This window comes from Leucoraja erinacea, chromosome 1 (genome assembly GCF_028641065.1).
Source record: "Leucoraja erinacea ecotype New England chromosome 1, Leri_hhj_1, whole genome shotgun sequence".
Classification (NCBI taxonomy): domain Eukaryota; kingdom Metazoa; phylum Chordata; class Chondrichthyes; order Rajiformes; family Rajidae; genus Leucoraja; species Leucoraja erinaceus.
In genome coordinates this window covers 163,029,801-163,045,905 of record NC_073377.1, presented here as the reverse complement: position 1 = coordinate 163,045,905, position 16,105 = coordinate 163,029,801, and the positions used below count along the sequence as shown (strand labels likewise).

The following is a 16,105-nucleotide window of genomic DNA, read 5'->3' as shown; positions in this document are numbered from 1 at the left end:
CATACAGTCCCACAAGGATGTTAATTAATCCAACCAAGGGCAAGGATGACATTGCTAAACCTTATCTTCTATCAACACACACTCCCATAGTGCTCAAAGGAGGAGATTCCCATGGTTTTGGCCCAGCAATTATGCAGGAGTGCAGATACTTTCCTGTCAGGATGGCGTGGGCCTTAGATGGTGATATAGTCGTATGTCCAATCGATAATTGCAGGAATCTGCAGACCTAATGGCCCTGTCCGACGGTGCGAGTTCATTCCTAATGCTCTCCCGAGTTTAAAAAAGTCAAACTCGTGGTAAGCAGGGAGAATGAACGTAGCGGGTACGTCGGAGCTCGGGGACCTCTCTTAACACTAACGGAAGGTACTTGGGAAAACTCGCTAACGGCAGGTAAGCACGGAAAGATTTTTCAGCATGATGAAAAATGTCCACGAGAGCCCCGAGTACCGACGAGCGGCCATTACCGTAAATCCCCGGGTTCGAATCAGGGCAAACTCGGGAGAACCCGTGGAATGAACTCGTACCGTGGGACAGGGGTTTAACAAATGAGTTATAGCTGTACATTTTGAGGCCGTTACACAACACAGCTCGAGAAGGTATGTCCTTGTGCTGAACAGACAGAGGACCTGGTTGATGGTAGAAGATAGTGTGACGGTAGAAGATAAGGTTTAGTAATTCCCTGAAGGTCAACATGCCCTTTGGCAAGCTCTTAGCCTTGGCCTCATCCTTCAGACCGACAGACTGCCCTCTCTCTGCCTCTTCTGCTCCATTCTATGAGACTCCGAGAACTGAAACTATGATGATTTCCATCCACTCTGCTCAGCAGACCAACTATATGACCCAGTAATGCTGCAGCCAATTTCAGATGAACTCAGCAAAAGCAGCTGATTATTTTCCAAAACATGCAGAAATAAACCATGTTACTGAAAATGTAAGTTATTTGCATATCTTTTCCATTTCAGTTCATTCTTTCTCTGAGCCAGCATTTTCTGATGAGAACAGCAGTGGAAAACTTTTTCTCACCTCCCGAAACTAAGCGTGGAAAGTTACTTGCACCAATACCCATTCTTCTGAAGAAGGGTTTCGGCCCGAAACGTTGCCTATTTCCTTCGCTCCATAGATGCTCCAGCACCCGCTGAGTTTCTCCAGCATTTTTGTGTACCTTAGATTTTGCAGCATCTGCAGTTCCTTCTTAAACACCCACTCTTCGATGAGTTAATACAAGTTAATGCATTTCGTAATCTTGCTTAACACGATTAGTCGAGCTATACACTGATGTAGCCTTCGGAAACATTCAACCGATTATCAAAGCATTCACAATGAACCTGAAAAGATGTGCGATCAGTTCAGTTGCACTTACTTGCATTGACATCAATGTACTGCCTTTTCCATTCAATAGTTATCAGATGTGATAAAAAAAAATATTGATATTTTTAATATTTCCAATAACAGTTTACATCAAACATTAAAGCTTCAGATGTTGCGACCAAACGTTCCACGCCAAAAGTGCTTTTGGTTTTCATGGAGATAAATATTAAAAATGCAAAAGTTATAAATGCAGTGAGATACAGAACACAGGTTCCTCTAAGCAGCCCAAGTACATGAAGAGCACCCCCTGCTGCACTAATGCTACATTTTTGAACTGACCTCGTTAGCTACCCAACAGTTTCATCTATTTCCCAACCAGCGCCAAGTTAGGAATTGTGTGCTTTGGGGAGACTTCTCTTAAAGGTCTGAAGAAAGTGAAAATTCTAAATGGGCTCAATTTTAATAAATGTTTACAAGGAGGTCACAGCATGTAACGTGCATTCATTAATAAGTTCAGTACAATGATACCGTTAGATAATTATAAAAGCAATATGAGCAGAAAACCAAGATGAGAAGCAAGCTGCGAAAAGTCATAGCCAGATCAGTTAAATAGAAAAACAATGTTCAGGCAACGGTCTTTGAATATATTAATCATCTATTCTTCAATTAATCTAACCAATACTAATCAAATCAATACTAATCCACCAGTTAAGAAAGGTGCAATCTCTATAATGGGTTGGAGTACAGACCTCTCAATGGCCATCGCGAGATAGAGGAACAAATATGTCAGCAGATTATGGAAAGAGGCAACATCAATACTGTAGTTGCAGTGGGTGAATTTAATCTCCCCAGAATTGACTGGGACACGTTAGGGCCAAAAACTCAGATGGGAATTTGTGTGGTCCACCTAGGCGTATTCCTTGACACGGTATGTGGATAATCCAACCTGGGGCAATACTAGATCTTGTATTGCGAAATGAGCCTCATCAGGTGATCAGTTTCAGTGGGGGAGCATTTTGGGAACAGTGATCATAATACATTTTCTGATAGTCATGGGTAAGTAAAAGACTGGACCTGAGGGTGGGGAGGGGGAATGCTAAATTGGGGAAAGACTTATTACAACAGTCTGAGAGGAGCTGGGGAGAATATATTGGGAGCAGTTGTTGTTAGGCAAGTCCACATCTGACATGTGGGAGGCATTTAAAGGCCAGCTGTTTGGAATTCACAAACAATATGTTCCTCTGAGGAAGAAGGATAAGGACAACAAAGTTTGGGAACAAATGATGAGAGATGGGGTAAATTTAGTCAAGAAGAAAAATAAAGTACATGCAAGGTTTAGAAATCTGGAATCGGACCAGGCCTCTGAGGAATAGAAAGATTGCAGGAGAGAACTTAAACAGGGAATCAGGAGAGACTAATTGGGGTCATGAAATGTCCTTGGATGGTTGGATTAAAGAAAATCTCAAGGCATTTTGTAAAAGTTAAAAACGAGAGAGTATGTACGGAGAGGGTAGGACCACTCAAGGACAAGGAAAGGAGTTTATGCCTGAGCAGAGAAAGTGGGCGAGGCAATACTTCATATTGATATTCACCAAGGGGACGGCATGATGAAAGAAAGATCAGCAAAAAGTGTGTAAGAAGGCACTGCAGATGCTGGTTTGAACCGAAGATAGACACAAAAAGCTGGAGTAACTCAGCGGGACAGGCAGCATCTTTGGAGAGAAGGAATGGGTGACGTTTCGGGTCGAGACCCTTCTTCGGTAGTGTGTTGTTATTCAAGAACATGTTGATATGAAGGAGGAGGAGTTGTTCATTTAGGAGCATTAAGGTGGATGTCCCAGACCCAGATGGGATTTAATAATTCAATGATACTTTTTTGTCACAAGTACCTAGGTACAGTGAAGTGCTTTGTTTTGCATACAATAGACAATAGGTGCTGGAGTAGGCCATTTGGCCCTTCGAGCCAGCACCGCCATTCAATACGGTCATGGCTGATCATCCCCAATCAGTACCCCGTTCCTGCCTTCTCCCCATATCCCATGACACTGCTATTTTTAAGAGCCCTATCTAGCTCTCTCTTGAAAGCATCCAGAGAACCTGTCTCCACCGCCCTCTGAGGCAGAGAATTCCACAGACTCACCACTCTCTGTAAGAAATAGTGTTTCCTCGTCTCCGTTCTAAATTGCTTACTCCTTATTCTTAAACTGTGGCTACACAAAAATGCTGGATAAACTCAGCGGGTGCAGCAGCATCCATGGAGCGAAGGAGATGGGCAACGTTTCAGGCCAAAATCCTTCTTCAGACTCTTTTTCTTAAACTGTGGCCCCTGGTTCTGGACTCCCCCAACATCGAGAATATGTTTCCTGCCTCTAGTGTGTCCAAGCCCTTAACAATCTTATATGTTTCAATGAGATTCCCCCCTCATCCTTCTAAACTCCAGAGTGTACAAGCCCAGCCACTCCATTCTCTCATCCCTCTCCACCCCGGGATGTAACCATGTAAACCTAAGCTGCACTCCCTCAATAAGAAGAATGTCCTTTCTTAAATTAGGAGACCAAAACTGCACACAAAACTCCAGCTGTGGTCTCACTAGGGCCATATACAACTGCAGAAGGACATCTTTATTCCCATACTCAACTCTTGTTATGAAGGCCAACGTGTCATTTGCTTTCTTCACTGCCTGCTGTACCTGCATGCTTACTTTCATTGACTGATGAACAAAGACCCCCAGATACCGTTGTACTTCCCCTTTTCCCAATTGACACCATTTAGAAAATAATCTTCCTTCCTGGGATACCCTGGGTGTTATGGCCTGGGCATGTATGGCTGCTGAAGGTACTAGTCACTTATCTCATTGATGATGCAACTGTTGATGGTAGTAGCATACACCCTATCTGCTTAAGTTCAAACTCATTGGCTGGCTGTTCATTCTACAGCAAGACAATGATCCCAAACATACTGCTATAGCAACAACGTTTTTCAAAGCTAAAAAATGGTTAATTCTTGAGTGGCTAAGTCAATCGCCCAATTTGAACGTCAATTGAGCATGCCTTTTATATGCTGAAGAGAAAACTGAAGGAAGGGGTGCACAACCTTTTATCCAGTGTTTAGCCCTCAAAACGGCCAGTATTTCCAGGAGCTAAAAAGATGGCTGCAACGGTACCCAGGTCTGTACAGTAGCATCACCAGAGAAGACAAACATCCCTTAAATGTTAGTCAGTTAGTTTGGAGGGCATGTGAAGGGGGGGTGAAGGGGTAAACTTTAACTGGTGATGTCCATGAATCGCAGACTTCAAGCAGTCATTGCATTCTTAGTCCCCTACCTGGTTGGAGAGACGGGGAAAGGATATGGCGCAACAAAATACCTTGGCTGCGAGGCGCTCCAAATCCACCGCCACATGCATTACTAAGCTCCAGGGCGCTGAGGCTTTCCCATTTACAGCTGACATTGCTGTGTCCCTCAAAGCATTATGGTGCCCTGAAATGGGGGGACTATGTACAAAGTCGCCAACTGGGGACTGTAAAGTTTCTACATGATGAAACCCAAACTATGACTAAAAAGGCAGCTGCTGACTTTTCAAGCCGCCTTACCTATTAAAAAATCTGGACAAAATGTCCGCACTTTAACCGGATGAAAGGTGTGATTTTTTTTACAGGTCTGGCAGAGCATCTATTGTTGGTGATGAGAAATCGTTCAAGTTGTGGGGAACAGAGGCAAATAAATAAATTATGGGTCCTTGTCCTTGGGGGGACTATGTAAAACACCATGGAAGGCACTGTATGTAAAAACAAAAAGATTAGAGAAGGCAAAGATAGGTCTCTTGCAATCAGAGAAACAAAGAAATGGCAGAACAGTTAAACTAATACTTTGGTTCTGTCTTCACGAAGGAAGACACAAACAATCTCCCAGAAATACTAGGGGACTGAGGATCTAGTGGGAGGGAGGAACTGAAGGAAATCCACATTAGTTAGGAAATTGTGTTCGGTAAGCTGTTGGGACTGAAGGCAGATAAATCCCCAGGGCCTGATGGTCTGCATCCCAGAGAACTCAAGGAGATGGCCCTAGAAATCGTGGATGCATTGGTTATCATTTTCCAATGTTCTCTCGAATCTGGATCAGTTCTTGAGGACTGGAGGATAGTCAATGTAACTCCACTTTTTAAGAAAGGAGGGAGGGAGAAAACAGAGAATTATAGACCAGTTAGTCTTACATTGGTAGTGGGGAAGATGCTTGAGTCGATTGTTAAAGATGTTATAGCAGCGCATTTGGAAAGCAGTGACAGGATTGGTCAAAGTCAGCATGGATTTATGAAGAGGAAATCATGCTTGACTAATCTTCTGGAATTTTTTGGGGATGTAACAAGTTGAATGGATAAGAGAGAGCCAATGGATGTGGTGTATCTGGACTTTCAAAAGGCTTTTGACAAGGTCCCCCATAAGAGATTAATGTGCAAAATTAGAGCACATGGTATTGGGGGTAGGGTATTGACATGGATAGAGAACTGGTTGGCAGACAGGAAGCAAAGAGTAGGAATTAACGCGTCCTTTTCAGAATGGCAGGCAGTGACTAGTGGGGTGCCGCAAGGCATGGTGCTGGGACCCCAGTTATTTTTAATATATAATAACGATTTAGACAAGGGAATTAAATGTGACATCTCCAAGTTTACGGATAACACAAAGCTGGGTGGCAGTGTGAGCTGCGAAGAGGATGCTATCAGGCTGCAGGGTGACTTGGATAGGTTGGGTGAGTGGGTAGATGCATGGCAGGTTCAGTATAATGTGGATAAATGTGAGGTTATCCACTTTGGTGGTAAGAACAGGAAGGCAGACTATCTGAATGGTGTCAGATTATGAAAAGGGGAGGTGCAACGAGTCCTGGGTGTCCTTGTACATCAGTCACTGAAAGTAAGCATGCAGGTAGAACAGGCAGTGAAGAAAGCTAATGGCATGTTGGCATTCATTGCGAGAGGATTTGAGTTTAGGAGCAAGGAGGTCCTACTGCAGTTGTACAGGGCCCTGGTGAGACCACAGCTGGAGTATTGTATGCAATTTTGGTCTCCTAATTTGAGGAAGGACCTAATTGCTATTGCGGAGTGCAGCCTAGGTTCACCAGGTTAATTCCTGGGATGGCAGGACTGACAAGATGAAAGAATGGGTTGCCTGTGCTTATATTCACTGGAATTTAGGATGAGAGGAGATCTCATAGAAACATGAAACATATAAAATTCTTAAAGGATTGGACAGGTTATATGCAGGAAAAATGTCCCCGATGTTGGGGAAATACAGAACCAGGGGTCACAGTTTAAAAATAAGGGGTAGGCCATTTAGGACTGCTATGAGGAAAAACTGCTACACCCAGAGAGTTGTGAATCTGTGGAATTCTCTGCCACAGAAGGTGTGGTGGCCAATTCACTGGATGTTTTCAAGAGGGAGTTAGATTTAGCTCTTAGTGCTAAAGGAATCAAGGAATATAGGGAAAAAGCAGGAACTGATTTTAGATGATCACCCATGATCATATTGAATGGTGGTGCAGGCTGAAAGGGCCGAATGGCCTACTCCTGCACCTATTTTTTCTATGTTTCTAATTGTTTCTAAATGTCATGTGAGCGGAAATGTCAATAACTAAGGAAACAATTAATAGCCCCTTTTGAGAAGAAAAGGGAGAAAAGCAACAAGGGAGAAAAAAAAAACTGTAATTCACGTGTCATTAAAACACTATCTAGTAATGCCTCAATAGTCACGAACTGCACACAAAAAAAAAATTGATCTTAAATAGAAAGATCTGCCTGTGATTATTTGGGGAAGACATCATCAGTTCACTGCTACAAAAAGGAAACATTTAACATAAAATAACACTAATCAAGCCACATATGGAAACTGTCTTCCTGTTTCCTCGTCATTATCTCTTTTTTTCCACTTACACCAGTGAATTCCATAGCCCACAATGATGCTAGTGTACTGGAAGTCCCTGCATGTTTCACAGCTCTTCACTCAATGGATAGAGTATTTGTGATCAGTAGAATTCTCTCATGTTAGTTGTGCAAAATAAGGACATAAGCTATGCTATTTGTTATTTATTCAGAATGAATCCCATCCTGGGCATTGAAGGGTTAAGGTGCAATAATTAGAGGAAGCACTTTGCCATAAGCATGTTCCAATTTTGTTTATTTTTTCAAGGTATGAATAAGCCTTCAAAAGTACAGTTAATTCTCTAGCCCAGCGCAAGGTCAAACTGTTCCAGGTCCAGTCCTGTTTTTCCCCTCGGGCTATACATCAATTGTCTTTGGAAAACACTGCGGATAAGCAGGGGACTTACTCTGAATTAATGCAAGAAAACATCTGGTACAGCAGGCTTGGACAAGGAAAGTTAATCTGATTACAGAGTCCAGCACATTGGATCCAGCAACATTAATTAAAATAAAGTACATTTGTGTTCTATTAGAAACAAGCAGCTTCCTACCAAAATATTAAAATCAGTTTGGAAAAGGAAATTGTTCCTTGGCAAGCCTAAATATTTTGAAAATTGCAAAAGGCACTTCTTACACCAATTAACGTTTTTAATCATAAAAGGTACTCGAGTTCATAATGCATCTTTGCTGAAGACTAACATTGTAGCAATGATAGAATATGCAAATAATTTCAGCTAACAACTGATGAATAGGTACTTATCAGAAAAGCACCACTGACTTGACTATATTAACTTTTTAAGAATTTAAAAGTCTTTTTACTAACTAAAAATGTGTAGGGTCTTAAATAAATATTTAACAAGTCTCCTTTTTAACACGCAAGCTTAAAAGATTAATGTACAAATATACAAATTGTTGCTTTCAACTCTCATGTTTATTTTAGTTCTGAAGTATTTGAGATCCATTTACAGTAGTTCATGATAGTTATTTAGTTATGAAGTATTTGAGGTCTATTTAATGATTTATGATAGTTATAAAGAAGCCGCACATGTATGCATTAACCCTGAATCGTGCTCTAGCATAACTTTAATCACTAGTAGAAGGTTCCTCTCATATACACAAGTACAAACACAGGGCATAGAGGAACCAGATTAGATCTAATTTGAGGAAGGACATCCTTGTGATTGAGGCAGTGCAGCGTAGGTTCACAAGATTGATCCCTGGGATGGCGGGACTGTCGTATGAGGAAAGATTGAAAAGACTAGGCTTGTATTCACTGTGGTTTAGAAGGATGAGGGGGATTCTTATAGTAACATGTAAAATTATAAAAGGACTGGACAAGCTAGATGCAGGAAAAATGTTCCCAATGTTGGGCGAGTCTAGAACCAGGGGCCACAGTCTTAGAATAAAGGGGAGGTCATTTAAGACTGAGGTGAGAAAAAAACGTTTTCACCCAGAGAGTTGTGAATTTGTGGAATTCCCTGCCACAGAGGGCAGTGGAGGCCAAGTCACTGGATGGATTTAAGAGCGAGTTAGATAGAGCTCTAGGGGCTAGTGGAGTCAAGGGATATGGGGAGAAGGCAGGCACGGGTTATTGATAGGGGACGATCAGCCATGATCACAATGAATGGCGGAGCTGGCTCGAAGGGCCGAATGGCCTCCTCCTGCACCTATTTTCTATGTTTCTATGTAATGTAGAAGAGAGGAAAGGATATGGTTAGGGTGGCAGGCATCCTTCCAGATACAACACACCATGAAGACAGACTGGATGGAGGAAGTGACAAGCCTGTGATGGACTGGGCCATGTTCACCACTCTCTGCAGGCTCAGACAGTCAAGAACAAAGCAGTTGCCATACCAGGTTGAAATGCCCAGCAAAATACTTTCTACATGGGCAACTGTGGAAGTTCAAAAGAATCTTTATGGACAAGCTGTATCTTCTCAGTTGCCTATGCACTAGGACTTAGTCTAGCAAAAATATCCAAACTCCGTCCAAACACGAAACACACATCTACAATGAAGGTGTTACCCAACAATAAACACAGAAAATATATCAAAATGAAGTGGGGAAAAATGAAATAGACACAAGTTATAAAACAGATGAGCTAATGTGAGTGTTGTTATCTTGTACTTGTAACAGACTGGTCTCTGCAGATAAGTTACAAGATGAGGTAGACAAAATTGCTGGAGAAACTCAGCGGGTGCAGCAGCATCTATGGAGCGAAGGAAATAGGCAACGTTTTGGGCCGAAACCCTTCAGAGTTACACCCGAAACGTTGCCTATTTCCTTCGCTCCATAGATGCTGCTGCACCCGCTGAGTTTCTCCAGCTTTTTTGTGTAACCTTCGATTCTCCAGCATCTGCAGTTCCCTCTTAAATACAAGATAAGCGCGGTTGGTGGGGATATGCGTTACAGAAATTTAACAGCAGAGATTTAGGAATAGATGAACATCTTAATTTCCCTTTCGTGTCATCATGAATTCAATTTAAATCTTTGCATTGAAGAATCAATCGGTACAGTCTATGATAGGGTGAATCCCAAGTGATTTGTGACAATTTGAAATGTTCTCTCCTCATCCCATACTTTTCGTTCTTGTAATCTATGTGGCTGCATTGGCAATATACAGTAAAACCAAAACTAAACCCCCAAAAATAGATTTCTATTCACCTTGCAACTGTCATGAACCTTGGGACTTCCCAAAGCAGTTTACTGATGCCTCCATTGCAAGAAAATAAATCAGCATTCAATTTCCGCAAAACAAGTCTCCACAAAATGCAATAAGATTTTTATTCAATGATGTTAAATGTTTCTGTTCTTCAAAACTGTGCTGAAGGATTCATTTCATATCCACCCAAATATGCATGAAGAGGGTTAAACATAGAAACATAGAAACATAGAAATTAGGTGCAGGAGTAGGCCATTCGGCCCTTCGAGCCTGCACCGCCATTCAATATGATCATGGCTGATCATCCAACTCATTATCCCGTACCTGCCTTCTCTCCATACCCCCTGATCCCCTTAGCCACAAGGGCCACATCTAACTCCCTCTTAAATATAGCCAATGAACTGGCCTCAACTATCCTCTGTGGCAGAGAGTTCCAGAGATTCACCACTCTCTGTGTGTGAAAAAAGTTCTTCTCATCTCGGTTTTAAAGGATTTCCCCTTTATCCTTAAGCTGTGACCCCTTGTCCTGGACTTCCCTAACATCGGGAACAATCTTCCTGCATCTAGCCTGTCCAACCCCTTAAGAATTTTGTAAGTTTCTATAAGATCCCCTCTCAATCTTCTAAATTCTAGAGAGTATAAACCAAGTCTATCCAGTCTTTCTTCATAAGACAGTCCTGACATCCCAGGACTGTCTTATGAAACACCCCACTACTCCCTCAGAACCATCATACCAACATAGAACAAGTAGGTGCAGGAGGAGGCCATTTGGCCCTTTAAGCCAGCACCGCCATTCAATAGGGTCATGGCTGATCAGTACCCCGTTCCTGCTTCCCCCCCCCCCCCCCCCCCCCCATATCCCTTGATTCCATTAACCTTAATAGCTATAACTAACTGTCTCTTGAATACATCCAGTGAATTGTCCTCCACTGCCTTCTGTGGCAGAGAATTCCACAGATTCACAACTCTCTGGGTGAAGAAGATTTTCCTCAGCTGCAATTACTTAGTGAAATATCTGGGGTAGGACCTAAATCCTCAATAGTCAGGCTTAAATGATAACGGTACTCATGGAATCACATGTGTTTTGTGTAGATTCAAGTTTTCCTCGAGGGAATATAGAAAAACAATCTACACAAACACCATTTCCACGCAGCGAGTGAAGCGCCGACAGTTACCATCTTTTGGACAGGACAATCCCACAGGTGAAATACAGAAGCCCTATTCCTCAGTTCCTGGTGTAAATTAATAACAATTGCATAAAGTGGACTGTGTACATATTGGTAAAATGTACAAAAAAATTTTTAACCAAAAGAAGAAGCAGATATAGTCTACTCCGTCCAAAACAAAACTGGGGTCACATTGCACTCCAATCTTGCACCATTCTGCTGTTTTGAACTTGTCATATTTATTGATGTACTGTTCACTCTGTCAGCTTCATGTGAACAGGAATTTCATTACCCTCTGGTATATATGACAATAAACTCCTCCAAATCTGATAAAGGGCCTGTCCCACTGTACAAGGTAATTCAAGAGTTCTCCCGTGTTTTCCCCTGATTCGATCTCGGAGAATGTCTGTAGCGGGTCCGTAGGAGTTTGTGGATGTATCGTAGTGGCTCGTACGAGAAAAAAGTAACAAGGATTTTTTTTACTCATGGACATTTTTCACAGTGTTGAAAAAACTTCACAAGTTTACCGGATTTTCCCGAGTACCTGCCGTTACTCGTACGAGCCGCTGCGGGACATTCACGAACTCCTACGGACCCGCTACAGACATTCGCCGAGTTCGAATCAGGGGAAAACTCGGGAGAACTCTTGAATTACCTTGTACAGTGGGACAGGCCCTTTACATCAAAATTCATAGTATAGTGGACAGTGAATAAAGTTGCCTAATATATATACTGGGAATAGCGTCAAGGGAAGGGCGGGCAGAATTTAACTTGGACAAGTGTGAAGCGATGGGGGGGTTCTAGGAAGTTGAACAAGGGAAGCGCATACACAGTGAACATCAGGACCCTGGGGAATGTTGTTGAACAGATAGACCTTGGGGTACGATTACATTGTTCCCTGAAGATGGCAACACAGGTAGGCAAAGAGATGAGGAAGACTTAAGGCTTGTTTGCCTTCATTGTACAGAATTGTTACATCATGTTGCAGTGCAGAAACAATGTTTTAACCGTTAGTGGCAGCACTTGGAGCATTGTTTGTCGTTATGGCCATCACACTAAAGGAAGGGTGTGATTAAGCTGAAGGTGTGCAGAAAAGATACACAAAGAGTTGACCTGGATTGCATGGCTTGAGTTATCATGAGACATTTCATTGGTTATGATTTTTTTTCTGGGGCAAAGGATGCTGAGAGGTGACATGATAGAGATGTACAATTATGTGAAAGGCATAAACAAGATAGATAACCAGTGTCTGTTTCCCATGGTCAAGGTGTCTAAAAATAGAGGGTATAGGTGTAAGGTGAGAGGAAAGAGGTTTGAAGGGAATTTGAGGGGTAAATATTTCAGAGAGTAGTTAGTTTCTGGCCAAAATTGCTGAGAGGTGTCTCTTAAATGCTGTTACTATGGAGACAGGATAACAATTAACAGACAATTTCACAAGGCATAGAAGGATATGGAATTAATCCAGACTAGTGAGATTAGAATGGATTGGCATGACGGTCGGCATAGATTTGGTGGATCAAAGGGGCTGTTCCTACATTGCATATCTCTGACTTCATGACTCTTTAAGTGTCATTAAACATGTAGTATTATTAGGATGACTCCACAAGAAAATTTGGTGAAAAAAAAGTCGTTATCTACTTGAATAATATACCCAATTTTTCAACCTCGGTCATTAAACTGAATTTTGACAATTCTCCCGAGTGCTGCTATTCCAGTAGATCTAGACACAGGGAACTGCAGAAGCTGGTTTACAATTTTTTAAAAAGAGACACAAAAATGCTGGAGTATTGTGAGAAGCATGAACAAGATTTACTGATCTTGTTGATTTACTGAGGCTGAGTTACTCCAGCATTCCAGGAGATGGCAGCCTGCCCCACAATATAAATGCCATCAATGTGGGAAAAGAAGCATCATCCCCATTCTCCACAGTCTCTGGCGCCCTTTTCACAATTTTGAAAATAGACAATAGACAATAGGTGCAGGAGTAGGCCATTCGGCCCTTCGAGCCAGCACCGCCATTCAATGCGATCATGGCTGATCATCCCCAATCAGTACCCCGTCCTTGCCTTCTCCCCTTATCCCCTGACTCCGCTATTTTTAAGAACCTTAAGAATCCAGCTCTCTTTTGAAAGCATCCAGAGAACCTGCCTCCACCGCCCTCTGAGGCAGAGAATTCCACAGGCTCACCACTCTCTGTGAGAAAAAGTGTTTCCTCGTCTCCGTTCTAAATGGCTTACTCCTTATTCTTAAACGGTGGCCATTGGTTCTGGTCTCCCCAACATCGGGAACATGTTTCCTGCCTCTAGTGTGACAAGTCAAGTCAAGTCAAGTTTATTCTTCACATACACATATGAGATGTGCAGTGAAATGAAAAGTGGCAATGCTCGCGGTCTTTGTGCAAAAAGCCAAACAAACAAACAACCAAATAAACTACATACAGAATCACATATTCTTTTACATATTAAATATTGTGGGCGGAAGGAAAAACGTTCAGTAGAGTTAGTCCCTGGAGAGATAGGAGTTTACAGTCCGAATGGTCTCTGGGAAGAAACTCCTTCTCAACCTCACCGTTCTCACAGCATGGCAACGGGCGTTTGCCTGACCGTAGCAGCTGGAACAGTCCGTTGCAGGGGTGGAAGGGGTCTCCCATGATTTTATTGGCTCTGGAGTTGCACCTCCTGATGTATAGTTCCTGCAGGGGGGCGAGTGAAGTTCCCATAGTGCATTCGGCTGAACGCACTACTCTCTGCAGAGCCTTCTTGTCCTGGGCAGAGCAATTCCAAAACCAGATGGTAATGTTTCCGGACAAGATGCTTTCCACCGCCGCTGCGTAGAAGCACTGGAGGATCCTCGGAGACACTCTGAATTTCCTCAATTGCATGAGGTGGAAAAGGCGCTGCCTTGCCTTACTCACGAGTGCTGCGGCGTGTGATGTCCATGTCATATCCTCAGAGATGTGGACTCCCAGATATTTAAAACAGCTCACCCTATCCACAGGATCCCCATTTATCTTCAATGGTGTGTACGTCCTCGGATGATGTGCCCTAAAGTCCTTAGTTTTTTTGATGTTCAAGAGGAGGCTGTTGTCCTGGCACTTAGCCCTTAACAAGTGCCCAAGCCCTTAACAATCTTATATGTTTCAATGAGATCCCCTCTCATCCTTCTTCCTTTTAAACTCCAGAGTGTACAAGCCCAGCAGCTCCATTCTCTCAGCATATGAGAGTCCCGCCATCCCGGGAATTAACCTTGTAAACCTACGCTGCACTCCCTCAATAGCAAGAATGTCCTTCCTCAAATTATGGGACCAAAACTGTACACACTACTCCAGGTGTGGTCTCACTAGGGCTCTGTACAACTGCAGAAGGACCTCAATGCTCCTATATTCGACTCCTCTTGTTATAAAGGCCAACATGCCATTCGCTTTCTTCACTGCCTGCTGTACCTGCATGCTTACTGTCATAGACTGATGTACAAGGACCCCCAGATCCCTTGGTACTTCCTCTTTTCCCAACTTGACGCCATTTAGATAGTAATCAGCCTTCCTGTTTTTTGCTACCAAAGTGGATAACCTCGCATTTATCCGCATTAAACTTCATCTGCCATGCATCTGCCCACTCCCCCAACCTGTCCAAGTCACCCTGCATTCTCATAGCATCCTCCTCACAGTTCACACTGCCACCCAGCTTCTTGCAACACAGTTCCTATCTACACCAGAAATACTTCAAGATGAGGCATAGTCCTATCAGACATGTGGTAAGACTCTTTCCAAGCCCTTGGCACTGGACTGACATTTTCTGATTCCAAGGGTTCAATGGTACTTTAATATAATAAAGTGACTAAGGTGAGAAACTTAATTTTAAGAGTCAAGGGACAAGAATGTTTGGTATATGTACTGATAACAGAACAATATAATTCATACGTACTGCAGTTCTACAGGCCCCGAAGCACTTTTACAAAACAGATAACATATAATAATCAAGCATATGATAAATTATTTATTTTTGTTTTTTTGATATAAGGTAACTATAAAAGTGTAAAAATCTAAGTCTATCGTGCAACCAAAGATAGTTCATAGAAGATCATAGTTGCTGACATTGGTGTTTTATAATGTTCAAGAGGGTGATGGTTGCGAGGAAGAAGCTGCTTGAACCTGGTGATCACGGTTTCAAAGCTCCTGTACCTTCCTCTTGCAGGTAGTAACAAAATTAGAGTATGGTTAGTACACAAAAATGCTGGAGAAACTAAGCGGGTGCAGCAGCATCTATGGAGCGAAGGAGATAGGCAGCTTTTCAGGCCAAAACCCTTCTTCAGAGTATGGTTAGGCTAGTGTGGATCTAGTAACAGAACAGATTCTTTGGTGCTAAATCGGGCAGATCCTACCCTAATTTTATATACATTGTGAGAAGTCATTCTGAACATCTGTTGATGTTGACAGTAGGGTGACCTTTCTTTCTCAGAAATGAACTGCCTGAAAAGCAGTAATTCACATCAACCACTATCAAAAAAACACGAGTGTCAACTGCTTTTAACAATGGACAAATTGAAAAGGTCACGTCGCGGTAGATACATTTAGCTTTCATCAACAGTGCAGGTGTGAGAAACCGCGGATAGCTCATTTCATTCTGTAAGTAAGAGCATCTCAATATTATCCTTTTACATAGTAGTAATGAACAGTGGCACAACAAATGTGAACAAACTGTAACACAAAACAGTGTCATATTAAACAGCATCAAGAGAGTAAAAGCACATTAACACACTTTTCAACTATTACCAGCACACTTAACATGCAATAAATGTGTAAATATGCCAGAACCACACAGCAGGTCAGGTAGTGACTGTGACAATGGGAGCTCAGGCAAGATTTCACACTTCTAGCTAGAAGTCTCCAGACCTAGCTGAAGGCTGTTGCAAGTGCTTCTGCCTTAAGGGCCTGTCCCACTTACGTGTCCTTGGCACGCAAATTACGCCACCTCGTGGTCGCATTGAGGCGCACGGGCATCGTATGGCCGCGCGGGGCCGGTCCCACTGAGAAGCGCGGAGGGGTATGTAGTTGTGCGCGA

The 16,105-nt window shown here is 42.6% G+C and overlaps 1 protein-coding gene across 2 annotated transcripts in view; it reads right to left on the bottom strand.

Annotated features, from left to right (window-relative positions):
* Positions 1-16,105, bottom strand: part of spata5 (spermatogenesis associated 5) — a 334,835-nt gene that overhangs the window by 293,525 nt on the left and 25,205 nt on the right. The window lies entirely within an intron of this gene.